The sequence below is a fragment of the Labrus bergylta genome, chromosome 6, assembly GCF_963930695.1.
Source record: "Labrus bergylta chromosome 6, fLabBer1.1, whole genome shotgun sequence".
Lineage (NCBI taxonomy): Eukaryota > Metazoa > Chordata > Actinopteri > Labriformes > Labridae > Labrus > Labrus bergylta.
The window spans coordinates 13,055,602-13,077,503 of NC_089200.1; positions in this window are offsets into that span (position 1 = coordinate 13,055,602).

Genomic DNA, 21,902 nt, shown 5'->3' on the forward strand with positions numbered 1-21,902 from the left:
GCAGTGACCATGTTTAATTCTCATCTGATCCTCTCATAATGTCTTGTGATATCTTCCAGGTTGCTAGTGCCGCTCCCTGATTGAAAAAATATTTAATATTTAAAAGGGGAAAATAATATCCATTATTTGTTTTTCAGGCCCCATAGTCAGCAGGAAGGACTCTTAAATTTAGTTCTGTGTGTGTGTGTGTGTGTGTGCGTGTGCGTGTGCGTGTGCGTGTGCGTGTGCGTGTGCGTGTGCGTGTGCGTGTGCGTGTGCGTGTGCGTGTGCGTGTGCGTGTGTAATGATAGAGCCATGCGAACCACAGGACAGTTTTCTCTGAACCTTCATTTGCCCCTGCTTTTCGCAGAGCATGCATTATATTTTCCACCATTGTACTGCTTCATCCAGTAAAATGTTACACTCTTCAAAGAGCTGCCCATACATTTACTTTTCCACTGTTGGCAATTACAGCTCCCTTTGAGTAGTGAGGGGTGAACCGCCTTTTTCAGAGAACCTCTCATCCGTGTTACCTGCATAGATTTCGCAAGATTAGCCCAGACCGAAGAATTCTCTCAAATTGGCCTCCTCCTAGTGAAGACTTAGCTTCTATGGTTTAAATGAGCAGTTTTATAGTTCAGCGGTAGGTCTGAAAACAGTGAAACAGTAGATCTTGAAAGCTGTTTAAACTTATTGTGTTTGAGAGTTCAGGTTGAGAGAGCCAAATGCAGCACATTGTAAATTAAGTTTTTGTTTTTATTCCTACCATAATGTCACCTTGAAGTGTAAAGTAGACTCTTTTATAAGGAGCATGAAAAACTTAGCTTGTGCATCATGTCCCAAGCCAGAAGGCACGCTATACATATCAGGAATCAACAATACTCTGAGAACCGAGCTTCATCTCGGCTATTTGAATTGTAAAAATGACAAAAAATCATAAAAAAAAGAAGACTATTCTTTGCATACATCTGCCATTTTGCTTATGAAACAACACACCATTTCAAAACATTTTTACTTGAAGTTAATTCAATAATAGAAAGGGACCATCTAAGGCAAAATTTCAAATTAAACAAATAAATAATCATCCTTCATGTCCATGAGCATCGCCTAATCTCTTAGTCTAAATTGGTAGTGGTCAGCATTATTCTAAAGGGACAGTGTAGTGGAGATAAAAGTGCAAAGAGGGTAAAAGAATAGAAAAAAAAAGACTGTGAATCTGCTCATCAGGACTGGCGGCGGAGAGAATAATCTGTAGTTATGACACATTCTCTCCCATCATCGTCACTGAAGTTTGGCTTGAAAATGTCAAGAGTGGCCTTGTCCAATTAAAGAGCAGTCTTCTGCGTTCTGTTAATTCTCATTTCAGGCATTGGCTGTCTGAATAGGCTGACAAATTACATTTTGTCCTCTCTGATTCATTCTCTTCCTCTTTTCTTTAGCTGCTTGCTCTCTCTCTCTCTCTCTCTCTCTCTCTCTCTCTCTCTCTCTCTCTCTCGCTCTCTCAAAACGCTTCCTCCTCATCTCTGCCCGTCTCTCTCTCTCCTTGTCTCTCATTATTTCAAATGAAATGGGGAATGTGCTGCGAATATTTGAATAAATTAGAGGGTTTATTTAAAAACATTTCTTAACCTGATTAGCTAGATCATTAGTGGATCCAGAGGGGTTTTGCGCTGCTCGGCCTGATTCGAGCAAGACTGCGTCCACTCTTTGAAGGTCAGCGTGCAGAAAAGGAAGCTCTGTGTCATCAGCTCATCTGTTCAATTATTCACTCTTTTTTATGTCCAATTTCCTTTCATTCTGCCTTCCTTCCTATCTGGACAGTTCTTTTAAATACTGTATCTCATTCTGCACAATCACCGGCGTATACCTGCGAGTATTTACATTGCACTTTGCAATTTTTTTGCACTTATTATGCAACAGGTACATTTAGATGTCTGTTTAGAGTTTGCAGACCAGTTCACATGAATATTTATGTCCTGTATCTCGCCTGTGCATGTACTGTGCAACACAGAAGGTTGTTTTGCATCGCAGAATATGAATAATGCCAGAAGTGAAAGCTGACCTCTTGTACAGGGATCATATATCAAGTTCACCTGCTACAAGTCAAGGTGACATAACATATGCTTGGTTATAAATGGGTTTTTTCGTACAGGGCTGCACAGGGCGCCGGGAGCAGACATTTCCGTTTGTCTAACATGGTTTATAGGAAACAAACTGTTTTCTTTCTATGTGGCGGTCACAGTCTTAGTCCTGTGAGTTCCTCTTGTTTATCAGCTTGATTTACTTTGTTACTTCCATCAAATCATATATTCCTTATCTCTCTCCTTTCATCAAGGACACAAGAGTGTTATTCCATTGTGGAACAAATCAATTATCTTGACTTTTACAGGGTGTTTACTTCTCTTTACGTAAAGTAACATGTTAGAGTTACATCTCATACTGTACGGTATGCTAGAAACTTATCACACTTTCTTGTATTAATGTTGGTAGGCCTGATCTTTTTCCTCAAGCCAAGATGTTTTGTTGCCTTACCATCACCAAACTGTGACCATTCAGCAACCGTAACCATGTGTGAATGATTTTTTGCACCTTCAAAAATCCAAACCATTGGTTCCCAACCTGGGGTCCGGGCCCCCCTTGGGGTGTGTGCCAAAGATCTCAGGCTTTGTATGCTTTTGCACATTTTTCGCATATTGTTTTCACATGACAAAGAACTGTAACAAAAATGTAGTGAGGTGTACAAACACTACCAACCTGGTGAGTGAATGCCATTTTATCTGTGAGAACAGAGGACAAAACACTTGCCCTCTATGTCCCTAAAAGAGACTAGTGAAGGAGATCGGTAGATTTACCGTGAAAGTGGCACTGGTCGGCTTTTTGAAAAAGTGTGCAGTTTGGACCTCAGACAGTCCAAAACAGGATAGAACAAATAAACTAAACAAACCAAACATGTTGAAGAAGCGCTTCATAGACTTTTTGACACAATATTTTTTTCAGGCATGGCTTCACGCCCCACTTTTGGGTCCCGACCCAGCAGTTGAGAAACACTGATCTACAATATCCATTGAAGATAAATCAGAACATTCTTAAACATGACTGCAGCAGAATCAACATGATATATCTCAGTATTCCAAACATTTTACTTTAGTCTGCTTGATTACCCTTCCTTTTGACTTGTGTACTAGCTTATGTTGCTAAAATGCTTCTGAAATAGTCAATAACTTTTGGATTTGTCCTCCAAAGTGTGAATAAGCTCACTGCTTCATCTGAGATTCTTCACAGAGCAGCAACCAGTGTGTGATCTTCCACGGTTTGTGTAAAATATCACATAATTACTTTGCATTGCCTTATGGGAAACCATCTCCATTTCTCTTTTCCGGCTGACTGCTTCCAGTTACATCTGTGAAGCTGCAGCGACTATATCACATTTGTATTCAGTGATGGGGTTGACTGTTGCATATACACTGTCATGTTTCACTCCATCACTCAATCGACAGTGATCTTCAAACAGATGACTACAACAACAACAAAACAACTTAAACAGAGATTTATATCATTTGAAGGTGAAGGCATCATTTATATCCAGATCTCTGTTAACCTCGGTCTGATTTTTGCAAGATCACGGGTGCTGCCATGGGGGCAAACAGTGTGTCTCCTATTTACCATCACAAAAGAGAGGAGCAGACAAAAAGGGCTGTGGCAAATGTCAGGAATGTATCCCATTCTGGTAACCAGAATGTCAAAGGATGTAACAGTTATAATATTACCTTTTAGGGCTAAAAAGATAATAAACATAAAGACATACAATTCTGACAAGATTTCTGCAGCATGTCTCAGAATCTCCGAACTAAATCCATTAGGGGTTATGAAACAGTCACTGAAATATCAAAAAAAATATTGCATCTAACAATTTGGTGTGAAGCCCATGAACAAGGCCAGAAAAATACTAATGCGTCTTTTTATTCAATTTTCCAAACAAAATAAGGGTGTGAAATAAATTAGCAAAGAAAAGGGAAAAGGGAACTGAAGAAGAAGAGAATATGAAGTGAGTTACAAATGTGTGAAAATAACTTATGTGAAATTTTATTCTAATTAGTGACAAATCCGAATACTTTGAGTTTGCAGGTCACCAGATGACTCATATTTTAAGTAAGCGTACAAAAGACAAAAAATGTAAATGCCGGTGCAAATTATGCAGTGGGGATGTGGAGGCTGTTTTAACATTGCCCTGTTTATTTCTGTCCTGTAGAGATGCTAATGTGTGTGCTGTGGCTCAGGTAAACACAGAACAAGCAAAAATGTACAACACCCCCCCCTCACAGCATGTGCAATGTAATTATTAAAAACACACATTTTCATCAAATACCACATCCATAAATGATCAAAAAAGCCTGATTCTTTACGTTTTAATGTATACACTAAAAAACCACAAAGATTGTCACACCACACTGACATTGATTGATTCTCTTTATTGAGCTTTTATTTATGTTGTATTTGGATAAGTGGTTAGTTTGCGTGCCCCATGTACAGAGGCTATGGTCCTCAAATCGGGCAGCATGGGTTTGACTTGTGGCACATTTGCTGAATCCTTCCCTGCTCTTTCTCTCTGCCCGATTTTCCATGCTATCCGCTGTCCTGTCACTCTAATAAAGGCATAGAAGCCCCAAAAATAAATCTTTGAAATGGGTTCTGTTCATTGGATAGAATTTGCGTAGCATTGTGTTGCCGGACAGGAAACACTAACACTCGAAAAACACAGCAGCTCGCCTCAGGGGAAATCACACAAGTCTGCTTCCATTTTTACCTCTATGTCGCAGTGTTAACCCCGCCGTTAACACCTCGACACCCAGCATATTTGATTTCAAATTAAAAATTCTGTGTTAGAAATGCGTCATTTGTTCCACACATCCAACTTCTGGTTGGAAAAGAAAAGTGTGAAAGCAAATGTATCAAAATCAAAATTGTGAAGAAAAAAAGTTTTAATTTGGTGTGAATGGAAAAACAACCAATCTGTTTAAAAATGTTGTTCAAAGTAAGCAAGTATCATACCTACAGTAAAGTAAAACAATGATTAATATACTGTTTTCACTTGTAACTTTGGGTCTATGTATGACATGACTTAAATTCTTATCTAACTGTGGAATACCTTTTAATTTCTGACATGGAAATACCATAAGAAAATAATTTGTATCTTTGAAATAACATAAACACTTTGTCCTTCTTTAGAAAGAAAGTTTAAACAGACTCCAAAAAACGTACTTGCCATCAGTCAGGCTCTGCTAAGAAATCAAAAAGAAGGTGTTAGTAGTGAAAAAAAGGCATTTGTATACTATTACTTCCACCACAACCACTCTTTATTTCCCTACTTAAAAGGATTTCACCTTACCTTTATAAATAAATATAAAACCAACAGAAAAGGACATCTGGCCACGGCAGTTCTAGCATGTATAAGATTCTCAGAGGACTTGTTCAAAAAGATATATAAGCGAATTCCCAAAGGTTGTTTCCATCAGAGTAACGTGCAGCTCATATTCTTTATTATTGCTGTTCATGAGCTTCGTAATTTCAAATGTTTGCATGCCACAGCATGTCTCTGCCAACATGTATGTACTTAACTGCTCCCCCATCTGTTTGCTGCCTCCCTGATGGAGCAGTATGCCAGGGGAGGCCGTCTGCAGCACAGAGCCACCCAGCCTGTACCCATGATGCACCACACAGGCAGCCCCTGTTAGCCGCAGTGACAAAAGACTCTACTGGGTTTGTGTTTAATGAGGCGCTACTGTGTATTCATTCAATAATAACAGCCATATGGCTTTCGTCACTGTACATGCCTCCCTTTTTCGTCAGAAAGTTCCGCAGTGTCTACAAGGAAGGACAATTGATCAGAATCAGAATCAGAATCAGATTTATTGGCCAGGTATGCTTACACACACAAGGAATTTGGTGAACTGTGCTCTCTTATGTACAGGTACAGCATTAAATATCAAAAATAAACATAATAAGAAAAGACCAATATTTACATGACTAAATATGAAACAGTGCAGTGGTGCATAGTGCTAAAGATGCTGAAGTAACATGATAAGTAAAATGCAGTTATGTGACAGATGAGTCAATTAAGATGTCCACAACAGTGTTTACATAAATAAGTATGCGTATATTGATCATTTACATTAAATAATATATATATATACATATATGTATATTCACAGTGTCGGTTGGTCTAGAGCCATTTCACCGCGACAGGTTCTGACACTCTGTGACTGTTCAGCGTTCATCAGAGTGACAGCCTGGGGGAAGAAACTGTTCTTATGTTGGATTGTTTTTGCGTGCAGTGTTCTGTAACGCCTGCCGGAGGGGAGCAGTTTAAAAAGTTTGTGTCCGGGATGGGGGGCAGGTCGACACCGATGATTTTTTCTGCAGTCCTTATAGTCCGTTGCAATCTGTGTCTGTCCAGTTTGGTTGCAGATCCAAACCAGACAGTGATGGAGGTGCAAAGAACAGACTGGATGATGCCGATGTAAAACATGATCAGCAACTCCTGGGGGAGGTTGAACTTCCTTAGCTGATGCAGGAAGTACATCCTCTGCTGTGCCTTCTTTCTGATTGTGTCTATGTGGGAGGTCCACTTCAGGTCTCGGGAGATTGTGGATCCCAGGAACCTGAAGGAGTCCACAGTAGACACCGTACATTTCAGGAGTTTCACAGAAGGGTCCCCTGAGGTGCAGTCATTGGTGTAGAGGGAGAAGAGCAGTGGGGATAGAACACACCCCTGGGGGGCGCCAGTGCTGAGTATTCGGGTGCTGGATGTAGTGCTCCCCAGCCTCACCTGCTGTCTCCTGTCAGTCAGGAAGTTGGTAATCCACTGAAAGATGGAGGCCGGCACAGTGAGCTGGATGAGTTTCTGGTGCAGGTGCAGATGATGGTGTTGAAGGCCGAGCGGAAATCCACAAACAGGATCCTAGCATAGGTCCCCGGGGAGTCGAGGTGATGCAGGATGTAGTTCAGACCCATGTTGACTTCATCATCCACGGACCTGTTGACCTGGTAGGCAAACTGCAGGAGGTCCAGGTAGCAAGAAGATCGTTGTCTGAGTGTCGGGGTGGTGTTAATGGGCTGGGTGATGGTTGTGAAAACCTGCAATAGAAGCTGTTCAGGTCTTCAGCCAGTCTATTGTTACCTGCAGGGTGGGGGGTGGGTCTCCTGTAGCTTGTGACTTCTCGCAGGCCTCTCCAAACCGCCGAAGAATCGTTAGCTGAGAAATGTTTTCTAAGCTTCTCAGTGTAGCTCCTCTTAGCTACCCTGATCCCCCTCGTCAGCTTGTTCCTGGCCTGCTTGAACAGGTCCCGCTCCCCACTCCTGTAGGCCTCCTCCTTGGCCTGACGCAGCTTCCTAAGTTGAGGTGTAAGCCAGGGCTTGTTGTTGTTGTATGTGCAGAAGGTCCTGGTCTGCAAACACATGTCCTCACAGAAGCCGATGTAAGATGTCACAGTGTCAGTGAGTTCGTTGAGGTTTGCTGATGCAGCTTCAAAAACACTCCAATCAGTGCAATCAAAACAGGCTGTAACTCCTGCTTTGACTCCTCCGTCCATTTCTTAACAGTCCTTACTACAGGTTTAGCAGTTTTTAAGTTCTGCTTGTAGGTCGGGATGAGGTGAATCAGACAGTGGTCAGAGAGTCCCAAAGCTGCACGGGGAACAGAGCGATATGAATCCTTTATTACTGTGTTGCAGTGGTCCAGTGTGTTAGCTCCTCTGGTGGGACACTTAATATGTTGTCTGTATTTGGGAAGTTCGTGGGTCAGATTTGCTCTGTTAAAATCACCAAGAATGATGAGCAGAGAGTCAGGAAGTTTTTTTCTCCATGTCTGTAATCTGGTCAGCCAGGTGCTGTAACGCCTTTGTTACACAGGCCTGAGGTGGTATGTAGACGCCGACCAGAACAAAGGAGGAGAACTCCCGCGGTGAATAAAAAGGTTTACAGTTTATGAAAAAACTCTCCAGATTGGGGCTGCATGACTTCTTCAACACTGTGACATCTGTACACCAACCTTCATTAATGTAGAAGCATATTCCGCCTCCCCGCTTCTTCCTAGAGAGCTCCTTTACGCGGTCCGCTCTGAGGAGCTGAAAGTCCAGGAGGTGTAGTGAGCTGTCCGGGATGTGTTCACTGAGCCAGGTTTCAGTGAAGCACAGGGCGGCGGATCCGCAAAAATCCGGACATTCGCCAGGTGAATTGACGGGAGTGCAGTGCGTAATCTCCGCTGCCTCAGTTTAACGAGCGCTCCTGCTCGCTTTCCCCGTGCGCGGCATCTCCATAGTCAAAAGTCCATAGAGAGTTGCAGCTCCTCCGGCAATAATCTCCGCAAAACCTTCTGGTTCAGTGAGAACCGGTGAAAAAAGTTCAAGCAGAGGACAGTCCAATGCTTAATAATTCTTCTGTGGTATATGTGACCAGAGAAGGGGTGCAGAAAATTATTAAATTAAACAAAAACACGACAAGTACTAGAGAGCGCAGTACCGTGGCCACAATCCGTGGCGCCATCTTGGCACAAATAACACAATGATGTGTGCTTCATGGGGATGGTGGGGTTTACTTTCTTATGCATTATGTCGTATATATCTGTTTGGAAATTTAAAGAAATTGACACATTAATGCATTTTTTTCGTACTCTTCCACCCATTTGAAGGTTTCCCAACATTATTAAGATTTAGATATGAAATACAGACCTTTGAGTGGAAATGGGAATTTATTTTATGCATCTATTTACATAACTCATGACATTTATAAATCACTGAAGCTCTTTATTGACCAAAAAATAAAAGTATAGCTATGAGAGAAAATACCTGATTGGTGTAAAGTTTCCCTAATATGAATGATTCATGCCTTATTTCCATTGGTTCCTCGTGATTTTAATTTTTTTAACTAAGACATCTTTTCTACAATTCTACAATTCAGTTAGCAGACGCTTTTATCCAAAGTGACGTACATCAAAGAGCACCACAAGCAAGAAACTAGAAAAGAGGAAACAACATCAGTAAGTGAAAAAGAAAAGATTTAAGTCCGATCGGACTCACAGCTGCTGACAGGCAGTGCACAGAGGCAAAGCACAACATCGACGGCAATCAAAGCCACTTGAACCTTGAAGTTAATTGGTTATCAAGCATGAAACCTAGGTTCTGGGCAGAATTTGTGGGCATGAGTTTGGTCTGTACCAAGCTGAATCTTGATGTGTCCTCTTCTTACTCATGGGTTTAACTGAATCAGGCTGGACTATCATCACGTCCCGCTCTTAATTTCAGCATTTTAATAACAGATAAATTATTTCCTATTGAAATTTATCTAAAACTTGTAAACGTGTCTTAAAATATGCAATGCAGTTGGAAAGAGACCATGTTTTTCTGTGGATTGTTTGTGTTCAGATTAACATTCAGTGCCATAAATATCCATCTCAGCTAGGCCTGCGTCACAAAACAAGAGGAATGGATGCACACAGAATGAGCCAGGTGTCTGCTCCTCAGAGAGCCTGTAGTATATCCTGCCATTACACTTCCCTGGCTCTCCTCTGTGTGTCTCAGACCATAAAACATCCCCCTATTAGCATCCCAGACACTTAGCTGAGGAGCAGCTTCTCGCTTTATATGCAGGCTCAGGCACATGATCATTTCCATTACAATCATTTGGGTGAAAATATGCAGCAGACACAAACATGACATTAATTTTAATGTGGTGCCACAGCTCTGTTCAATTACATTCCATAAAATATTCACAGGGAATCTCACTCGGATTTAGGTAAAAAAGGATATAGCACAGCTGGAACTTCATGGGTGTGCTATCATAGAAGATAATATATGAGTCTGTGGGTACTTTTTCATGGCAGGAACCCTATACGTGATACAAGGAAATTCAGGCTTCTTCAGGCTCTCCTGGTTCTGATGGAGGAGCACATCAAAAGTACTTTCATAGGTGACATACAGTAAAATGTAGGACCATGAAGGAGCTTTGAAACACAACCTATTTTAATCCAGCAGATGAACATCTGCATCAAAAGTTGAAGAAAGACATGTAATATAGATGGAAATTAACCTGCACTACTCTCCTTATACAAACCAACTCTGCTTGTAAGAAGGCCTAAATGCAAATAGAAATTGGGAGCAGAGAGGTTCTTTGATCATGTTCGACTAGCTACATCATTTAGCAGAAAGAGAGAGAGTTGAGTCATATGGACAGAAATAAAGCAGGGGTCAAGGGTGACATACAAGAACTTCTTCTGAAATTAAAACTTGTCCTTCAGCTGGCACCTGTAACCTTTCCATTTAAGAAAGTAATTAATGAAAGTAATTAAGTTTCTGTCTCCCTTTGTCATGATGCTTTTACTATCTTGTGTAAAGCACTATCACCTTGTTGCTAAATTGTGCTATATAAATACACTCGCCTTGCCTATCATCATAACCAGCAGTAGTCATTTGACTCCACACTCTTCGGTGGCAGTTATGCAATGTACAAAACAGTACACAATGTTTTGGGAGCCTGATAGGGATTGTCTGATCATGTAAGTCCATCAGGGGTCTTTCATTCTTTACAAATAAGAATCTGTTGAAGGACAAATAGGATATCTCTGAGGATCATTGATTTACTTGTTTTGGCAATTTCAAGAGTGTTTAATAGTATTCTCTATGTGACCTGTCAGCCACCGGAACAAAGAAATAGCTTAGAGCAAGAGAGGAAAGGTTTTGCTCACTAATTACAAACACCTCATAGTCTATTTTCTGAAGTGGCTGACTCATTCATTTCCATTGTTGGAGGAGTCTCAGTGGCCAAAAGAGGAAAAGTGTGTAGTGTTTAAATAAACTGCCTTGACTTTGTCTTGCCAGTGGCACTCTACAGCTTAGACCAACTCAGCATCATTATTACACCGATTATTTATTTGGACATTCAATGTCAGTATTTATTTTGCACATTGTCCTACAAATAACTAAGAATCTTATTTTGATTGCACTGCTGTGAGGTTAAACTGGATAATAACCAATACACTTTAAAGCATTCACCAAAGTGGGTAGGCCAGCGTGGTTATATGGTGTTTTGTATAGTATAAAAACAATAGTTTTAATCATTTTTACATTTGTATGACTTTAGATTCTGACTCAGCAGACCTTCAATCCATTTGTTTTCAAGAGAAAATTCATTTGCCTTTAAGTACAGAGCTCTAGTCTGTGCTGCCACTTCACCTGATCACAAGGATGATGAGAGTTTAAGTACAACTATATAACCTATTGAAATTATTTTCAAACTTCGTGATGCTTATCTAACATAAACCCCTCACAGTGAAGTGCTCAAAACATTAAACATATGTAACTGTAGTTCTCTGGGTAAAGAAACCACTCATTCACAAATGTACATATTATATTTGTTCACAGGGGTCGAGTGATGCGAATAATAAAAGCTGAAACAATAGCCCGTTCACTCAGAGAACCATGGTTACATTTGTAACTCACTTATATTTAAGGACAGTTGTGAAGGCTGACATGCAGAGGAGAATGGTATCCTACAGAAACTATTTAATAATAATTACAACTTTATTTATGTAGCTCCTTCATAAAACATGGATTGAAAAAGTGCTTTGTCATACAGCAAAAGCATGAAACAGAACACAGCAAAGGAATTCAAACACAGAAGAGAAAACACAGAAGAATATATACATCGGGAAATAACCAGAATAACAAAAGACAGTCTAACAGCAAAAGAACCCATTCAGCAAAATACCCAACAAACATAGCTAACCCAACCATCACAAGAGCCATCACCATCAAAGGAACCATCATAAGAACCCAGGAAACACATGAACCCAATAACACGAGCTGAGACCAGCTCTGTTTGTAGGCTCTGAGCTAATACAAGTTCGACCATTAGCATTAAAATACAAATTTTATCCTTTTATAATAATAGTAGCAACAATTTCAGCACATGCCCACATGTACTCATGGTCTTCTGTTTTGACTCTCAATGAAAGATCTATATCAAACTGCCTGGATGTACAAACAGAAAAGCAGCTGTATTCAGTTGGAATAGTTAGACTGTTATTGCAAAGAATAAAGTGGCATCTCACATGGGGCTCTACAGGGACCCCTCAGTGCTGATGCTGAGGAGCTGAAAATAACATTTCCTGTCCGTCTGACAAACTGTCACATACACAGGTTTTAGGCATAAATCATCTCATTCTGTATAAAACAGTGTAAGGGTGACTGGCTCTGCCTATCAGATGGACTGTAATGTCAGCTGAATCTACCAATTCCCCACAGCTCACCCAACACAAACCTCGTCTGTCAACATTAGAAGGTGTCCACTTCCTGCTAAAAACAGACTTCCTGTTAGTGCTTTTTGTTTGGTGAGAGCTCTCCTTCAGAAAAAGGGCATCAGGGTTATTGTGTGATGTGATTCAGCATTTTTACAGCTGTAACATGGAGGTCAGGGAGTTGGTGATACAGCAAAGCAAAGCTAGACTCTAAATGCAGTACAGTGTTTTCTTCAAAGACTTAGTTTTAGACCGTCTACTCCATTTATGCTGGTATGAAGTTTCCACTGTGGGTTTTGTGATTCCTTTTGTAAGTTAAACAAATGTAGTAAATCCATAAGCATGTTAGAAATACAAATAATTGTACCTTAAGTTATTAATTAGCATAAAGGCTCTGCCGTGTGTCCACAAATCCTCTCTGAAAAATTCTCCATTATGACTTGTATCAAACACATTAATACAGTGCTTTGATTGTCATATAATGCTTTGCACAAAACTCCTGAAGTTTTTGGGGTGAGCAGCATTTGTGAACGCAATCATCCAAATGTTTCCCTCTGACTTTACCCAGAGTTCTTCTGCCAGCCCCCTTGTATTTTTTCTGCAAAGAGTCAGAGTGAGCTGATGTGAGAATGCAGGATATGATCAGTAGAATTCAATCGGTGCACGACCATAAACTGACTGCAGACGACCCGTGCATGTAAATAAACTGCTGCATTATGTTTTCTGTCCTCCAGTATGTTCTTCTCCTCTATTCTGTTGATACTGGGATTCTGTCAATCTACACATAGCATTGATATAAAAGCAAATATTCTCATTATAGTGTCTTCATCTGTCACTTCAGCGTTGATTCTTTTTCCGTCATGTCTTGCCTCTGGAGACCCCCCGGCCCCCCTCCCGCCCGACCGTGATATCCTCTCTGCTGTGAGGTGTATGTGTTAAATACAAGATCAGGAGGATTTCAGGGGCTGGTTTCCTGAAATTTGATAAAAGCATACTGGAGTGATGCTATTTACTAAGGCAGCATCATGACACAATCTTGCATTTTGCTTGCAGGTGCACTGCTGAATGATTACTGTGCTCACACACATCTCTTTTGAACTGTTTATGGTATTTTTTAATTTTCTTGTTGCTTTCTTTGTCTTGTAGTACTGTATGTCTTTTTTATAGTGATATAAGGTAATTAAATCAGCATAGCTCCCTGGCCACTTTGCCATGTGCTCCCTCTGTGTCTGCTATCCTTGAGATTTTTGCAGATTAAAGGTTCATTGTCCCGGTTATTTTAAATACGACCTTGTTTTTCAATACACCGGTATCTTATTTTAAACTGCTCTTAGAAATTGCAGATCTTTTCCTGGCAAACTGAGCCTGACAAATGCAAGAAAACTGAATCAGTAAGACCACTTTCATCTTGTAGTTGTGTCATAACATATTTTTGCACACATCACTCCAGACACAGAATGCATAAGAAACTAGAATGAAAAAAAAAAAACAACCAGAAAGCTCCTGAGCTGAAAAAATGTAGCCATTGTGAACATTGCTTAAAAATTGCGATTCCTAGGGATTCAAAGGCAAAACTTGAGGCTTACTTTAAAAGTGAACTGTTATTTTTTATATAAACACTAATAGTTGTGCATAATTGAACATCTTGTTGGTTACTTTTTTTATGAAAAGGTTGAGAAAATAATTAAGCTTTGTCTACCAGCAGAGCATTTAAAGTGGAATCTGAGTATTACTCGCTTGTAAGCTTTATCACTGTTTTGAGCCCAAAAAGCCAACATGGCAGCATCCAATATGCCAAACACAAGCCTTCAAAAAGGAAGCTGACAACCTTGAGATGGGAGATGAGTCATTGGGTTTGTCCATTATTTATACAGTCATTGGGTATTACTCACAAGGCAACACCATATTTGTCCCTATGCTGGCAAAAAACTGTGCTGCCTTGATCAACGACATTAAATCAAGTAAATGAAAAAAAACTTGTCTGTCAACAAGAAATGTAAAATATCCCTCCTTGATAAATTGATGTAGATGTCACTGAATTAGCTTATTCATGGTATGCGGGCACCGTTAACGGACGAGGTAATGCTTTGATGCAGGGCTCCTCCTGACGTCAAGGCTGCAGGCCCAGCTAACAACCTGTCTTTCAACATGGCTGACAGCCAAACTGTGCCACTAAATCTAATAATTCAGCGCCTTTCCTTACCCGTCATGTTCACAGCAAGAGGTGGCTCAGAGGGTGCAGCAGGTAGCCGGGCCAAAGAGGCACTGGCAAAGTCCAAATGCCAGGTCATATCATGTGTACTCAGACCCTGACAGGCATCCCAACACTATGTGCAGCCGAGCATGTTTGTTTGTTCACTCAGGTCATCATATCAGTGCCTGGCCTGCACAGTGTTGTGCAAAGTCAGAACAAATCATGACACATCATAAGGCATTAATATGCTGAACATAAGTGTGACTTACTTATAAAAGTAATGTACTTTCAACTTCGGATGACCAGATTTTTTACATTGACATGTCATAAATTGCAGAAGAGGGAATATAATGACATACACTGTGACCATTCTAGTTATCTCATTATTATTATGTATTTTTTTAGATTAGATAAGACCCCAGTATTATTTTGCTGTGTCAGGCTGTCATCCAGCAGGAAATTAAACTGGAACACACCTGAAACTAAACACACCAAGAGGGAACAGCTGGAGAAATTTAAATCGTTCAGTATTGAGTTTAATAGATTATTAATTTCTGTTATGGCCTTAAAGGTTTGTTAGTGGACCCAAAAGCAAAACCAGAAAACAGGGTGGTGGGTAAAGGGGTATTTATTGACGTGAGGCTTGAATGAGAGGCTGGGTGAGACGCTGGAGCTCGGTAGTTGAAGGCACTGGGGAAAAAAAGAAGACAAGGGAATAATTAGTAACGGGTATCCAAAGCACAAAAAGTTTACTGATGCTGAGAAGCCAATCTACCACTGTGTAGGCGGAAATAATCTGGCATCTTGGGAGAGTTGAACCAGGGTATAAATGCTGCAGCCGGTGATTACAGATGATGAACAGGTGAGTGATTGCAGAGAGCTCCAGCAGCTGATAAGCCACACCCAGCCTCTAAAAGAACAAAAACACAAGCACCAAACAAGGAAAAAAAAAACACAGAACTGTCCAATCACCACAATTACAGTGAAACATATGATCAAACAATAAGTAATCATGATCTTTGGTCAAGATTAGTACCTCACATATAAGTTGAATCCGTCTATAAAAGTAGTCCTGTATATTATTGCATGTTGTTTTCGGGGTAAATGAAGGTCCAGGTTGAGACTGAAAATGTGTCACTTCTGTATTTACACAGGATAAAGAGTCAGTCACAGAGCTGCAATTACCATCTGTGCTTTAACAAATTATAATCCCAATCTAAATCCATCATGTACAGTTAGTTTTAGTTGCCTAACTTGAAAAAAAAGAAGAAGCAATTGACGAGAAGTTTAAATAAATCATGTTTGGATGATGAGATGGGCGATTTTAACAATTCATAACAGAAAGGTCTTGTGTCTTCTTGTATAACCTGCGTGTATGAGCAAGTAAACACAAACCTGACAAAGTCCATTTAGCAGAGCGACCTGACAGGCTCCTGTATAAAGACAGAGAACACAGAGAAACTGGGCTACATGCAAACCAGCTTTTCATCTCGCCAGTGGAGCACAACCAGACCAGACAGGTGGAGTAACTACACGGCTTCGCCTTTACCAGACAGACTGTAGCAGCAAAACAAAAACTGAGAAGAAAAAAAAAAAAAAAGAACAGCCCAACACATGTTCCAACTCTTGCATAATTGAGTATAAACACAAAGGAAATATTTATACCAGTCTGACAGGCAGAATTTGGCATTCTCCACCTGAGAGATCCCAGAGGACGCCTTATAGCAGCCCCTCAGCATGTTGACAGATATCACAGCAGACAAGGAGCCTTCTGGAAAGCTCCTCACTTCCTTGGGACTTTAAATAGTCAGCGAGGACTTACCGAAAACCAAAGTGCCCGAGTTTCTGTATGATTTAATCTCATACATGAAAAACATGAGGGACAGAGTGGAGTCCATGACCACAATGTACGGTTTAGTTTTTAGCAGCATTACCTTTGCCATTATCCAACTGCCTCATGGAAAAAGCTTTCAACCCAGGATTGCCCTTCAACTACAGTATAGCTAATTTTTCAACTCATCCAAATGATTGTAGATGAATCATAAAAGTCCCCATGGCTGGTTATACTACATAAAATTAGCATTTAAAACAGTAAAACTTAACACCTATAGAACTTTATACACTTCTTGCCGAATTTACTTAGTTCCCTTGTAAACTTACATGTGCAGTCCAACAAATCGGGCGTTCAATTGGTGTGCGCTTTGCGGGTGATCAACTAAGAAAAACTGCATTAATGATAACCGGTGCGAAGGTTGTGGAGGCAGTAGTACTTCATTTAGGCTTTTGCGTGTTTTATTGGTTTACAATGGAGAGTTTGGACAGAAAGCAGAATGACTGCAAGTGTAAAATGAATTTCAGTCCGATATAATTACAGGTATCAGTGGGAGAGATTAATATTGTGATTATGTCCTGCAGGTTTTGACTTGTTTGGATAGATGTAAATCAAATTATGACTCACTGATTTTAATTTTGAGGCATCATGAGAGTGTATTTTTCAGTGTTTGAATTATCTCAAAGCACAAATATAACATTACTTGATTTCTCTTTACTTTGAAAACACCACGTGGAGGCAGTTTATGTTCAGTTTCTTTTTCAGATAGAGGAAGCAGTTCATCATTCAAGGCTTTATACGTACTTCTTGTGTTGAAATATATGCTACCAATGTAAACCATGTGTAACTTTGTAGCCAACATGTTTTTTGATTGAACTCCAATGACCACCATACTTAAAGAAAAAAAGCTTTGCTAGCATGAAAACTATGAAGTGTAGCTGGTGTTAGAGTATATGGATGTACATCAGCTGTTTTTCAAATCACCGTCAAAGACCGTCCTTACGGAAGGACACCATTTGTTTGAATTTCTAAAACTATGTTTAGATTTATGCTGACAATACCTCATGGAGTTGTGCAAATACTGTCCTTTTTTTGTCCTAGTGGCCAAAGAAGGATGACTTTGTAAAAAGTATAAATGGTCAGATGTGGGGAGATTTTGAGAGAAAAAACTGTATGACTATAGTTCAGCCTGTCTCTTAGCTGCAATCCTGATCATATCTTTTAGCATGATGGTCTAACTCAGTATTTTAAGAAGCCAAGCTTATTTTACCCATCAGTGCCTGCTTTCATCAAGGTGTTACAGGACACCTCATTCACTCAGACTCTAATCCTACAGGAGACAGCAAGTAAGACAGCAATACACCTCAGTTATTTCACCATAGTTAAAGTGGCTTCTTGCATAGACTCAAGTAACCATACTGTCCTTTAGACTGAACGGTCAATTTTGTTAACTGTTTTTCCAATTTGGTTTTCTTAATTTAACAACTTAATTTACAGTTTGTCATTATCTTGAGATAACAACACTTATTTGCTCATGATAATGCTATTTTTTCTGGGGATATAGTAAACTAAACAATAGGCTGGTCATAGGTCAGACCATGATATGCAATGCTGCTACTGCCTATTTCTATGTTTGTTTCTACTTTGGGGATATGAGAAAAATAAGTCACAATCTGGAGAAAACGACTGGAAGTAACTAGATGTCACGGGGCAAAGGAGTAAATAGAATAAATGGATACATGTCTGCTGGGGGGGCTTTTGATTCACATATGTTTACATGCCAAATGTTTCACATGTACAGGCATCCTGGCGGTATTAATTTGTTATAGTGTTAGACTGAGTGTGAAATATTGTGCTGTACACACACACACCAGGGGAAATTATACTAAATTTCTCACTTTTTCAGTAGAAAAGAGATACCTGAAATTCAGTCGTACACACCTTGCTAAACAACTGGGTGTCATTTTGTCATTTGGTAGATTTAATGGGTGTCCTTGTCTGCTCCCGTCTCACTTTATGATTTAAGCTGCCAGAGAAATTTTACATAAAATCTTGATTAGTGCAGCTGCAGACAGCTAATGGCTTTGACAGTGTTTTGGGCTTAATTTTGTCACAATGAGACACTTTGTTAAATAGTTTTGATCTTGCTTGCATATTTGCTGTCAGCTCTCTTCAAGGCATCACCTTCCCATCCTTTAAAAAATCTGCTTCTGAGCCAACTTGACATCTGTCTTTTCCAGTCTTTTTTGCTTTCCTCTATCCAGTCATCCATTCATGCCTGCTCTTACATTCCACTTCTCACCCGCCTCCCATCCACCACCTTGTTCTGTTCCTTCCTTTTAGTCATCCATCTGTGACAACCTACACCTCCCTCACACACTTCAAGTTTGTCCATTTGTTGCTCTCTCTCTCTCTCTCTCTCCCTCTCCTCCCTCTCTCTCCCTCTTTCTCCCTCTCTCTCCCTCTCCTCCCTCTCTCTCTCTCTCTCGTTCTCTCTCTCGATCAGCCCAGACACAAACCACCACCACTCATTCTCTAGTTGTGCACGTCTACCTGTTAGTATGCATTCGTCCTACATCCTCACACTCTGCAGCCTCTTTCCTCACACCCTGCACTGTTTTTTTCTGTTGCACAGTGCTTATTTTGTCTTCCCACATTGTGGGTGGAATCAAATGTTTGTGTTACAGCTATGAATGCATAATTTCTTAATTTTCCTTTCAATAGCTGAAACCAACCCAGCCCCCACATGAGCACACAGCAGTTCTGTGTCAAAATGAAGAACAAACTGCTTTCAATTTTCCCATGGTCCATCATACTTTAAACCATGACCAGGTACACCCATTTGGAGTTATCAACGTGTAAAACTTAAAGTACAGTTTAGAATATTGATGTTTTAGAGACTTTGTGTGATAGAAATGATTATGAGAGAAAGATTGACACAATATGTGGCAGCTGTGGCTAAAAGGTAATTTGAAGATTGGCAATTAGCTTCCCAGCTCCTCTTGTCAGCATGTCAAAGTATCCTTGGGTGAGATACTAAACCCAAAGTTCAGCAGTGCTAGTTTGATTACATGAGGTTTGATTAGAGTATCGGGACAGCCTAGTACGTTGCATAGGGGCCTCTGCCATGAGGGAGGCGGAAAAAATGGTTCAAAATAAGCCAAAGGCAAAAAAAACAAAAAACTAAACATTTTGAAACAAAACCAGCCTAGCGTCATTTTAATGTTTGTCTAAAATGTAGATTGCGACAGGAGTTGGATTTTGTGCTGGAGTCATAGCAGTTGAACCAGTAGTGAAATAATTTAAATTTAGCTGATTGATACTTTTAAAGGGTCACACATTATGTAATGGATGTGATGTCTTAACTTTAAGTACGGGGGCATTGAGGGACACTGCCCACGCCTTCACACTGGGAGCAGGATAGACCTCACCAAAGCCAGTTCTCTGAAATGACACATATGGAGAAATTGGGAGTAAAATAGAGGCCCATAGCTGTTATTCTTACGGTGAGATGAAAAAGAAAGCTTTATTTCGTTGTACTCACTGTGGCTTGTGTGTGTTGGACTTGTTCAATGGGTTTCAGGACACTGTGGGGATGGAACAAGGCAGGGGAGCAATCTTCAGAGAAATAGCAGAAAAAAAAACACTCAAATCTTTTTTTCTTTCTGGATGTTTCTTCCTCCACCAAAGTGCTATATAAGAAATCATAGATCACACATTTGATTCCTGAGGAATACAAATTATGGATTTCACTGTTCTTTTACATGGAAATAACATCTGCTTCAATCTAATTATAGAGGCAAGCAAAGTCAGAATAATTAAAAGATCAAACAGGAAAACTCTTAAAAGCCACAAGCCATCAAAAGATGTCGTGGCAACTTCAGGTTGGTTGATGTTTGTTAAGCTACAATAGTGACTTTTTTCACAGACTATATTTATGTGTGCATTTTGATGCAATGTGACAACAAAGGTTCATAGTTTTTCTTGTGTGACATAGGGTTAATCTTCAAAAGTAAAAAGAAATGATTAAAATGATGTGCAGCTTTATTAGACATAAATTATTGTGTACAGATGATAATAGAACTCTATTTTAAGCAGAAAAACAACTCAAACTGTAAATAGTCCCAGAACCGTGCTGCGTAATGTTGAACAGGTTGCATGGATACAGTTTTTAAATTATTTGCATTGAAACCTTGTCCACAATTTTTATGCATTTTTAACATTAATTTCCAGGATTTAACCATGTTAAGAAAAGAGCTGTGATGTAATAAAAAGATCACATGCGTGATTCCAAATGTAATAAGTTAGTTGCTTAAGTGCTCTCGAAGTCTTTCAATATGAGTCTTAGGGTTTAATGCATCCAATATTACAGTGAAACACATTCAGCTGAAATATAACAAAGAGATTAAACAAATAATGATACACTGCAAATGCCCATGTGGGTCCAATAAAAGTACAGTGATATAAATAATACCAATATGTGGAGTATGAAGCACGGAGGTTTGGTTGCTATTGGAAACTGCTTTGCCAGGGAGTGGCTGCTATTGCATCTGAATGCTTGTGAAGATGGTCTTTACATAAAAAAAGACTTCTTGCAGAAAAAATGCTAATGATCTTCAGAGTACGTGAAGATAAAGGAAACCATTTTGGTACAAAACGTACATATTCAAACGGCAAAACTTTCCAAACTTCATTTGCATTTCAAAATCCAACAATTTGCCCAAACAACAGCTACAACTTTTAATCGTAAAGATGGCTGGTAGTACTTTTTCAAATGTCTTGTGTCATTTTAAGTCTTCTAACCAATTGCTGGGAGCTTTATTTGCGGCAGTCAGGCTAAGCTGTCTTGTCTGTTAAAGTGTTAGTCTCAGTATTGTGGAGAGGCGATGCCAAACTGGTTCTGCAGGGTTGTTTAGTGGACCCGTCCCCTCGCCACCGCCACCACCCACCAGGAACTGATTGGCCCTGGCAACCTCCCACTGTGGACTTCTAGCAATCATTGTGAGGGGAGGGCTGGGAAGAGGGGATGTGTGGATACATTTTCAGTGGGTGTTCCGAATGGGTATTGGTCGGGCAATGGACAGAAGACAGAGAGAGAGCTGGGGTAAGGTAAGGACAAGTAAAGGGAAGGGGAGGTGTTACTGACATAAGATGGGAAAGCTTTAATCTTTAAGAATACTCAATGGCAATGGGATATGAATAGTGATAGTGCCAAAAAGTGTGATTCAATTACATGGCATTAATAGGAGACAGTATTCCACGAAAGCTTCGCTCAGCGTTGGAAAGTTGCCTCCTGAAGAGCCTCATCTACTTATTTTGGGATTGGTTGCTTTCGAAAAAATATTTTCTTTAAGATTTATTTTGGGGCCTTTTGTGCCTTTATTGGAGAGATACGACAGTGGATAGAGTTGGAAATCAGGGAGACAGAGTCTGGGGAATGACATGCTGGACAGGAGCCACAGGTTGGATTCAAACCTGGGACACCCACTTGAAGGACTATAGCCTTTGTAGAGCGCGCACTCTAACAACTTCCCCACCAGCGCCCCTGTTGTTTTGAAATTTTAATATTTTTCATTTTGACATCGGCAGGTTTGGCTGAACACTGAGAA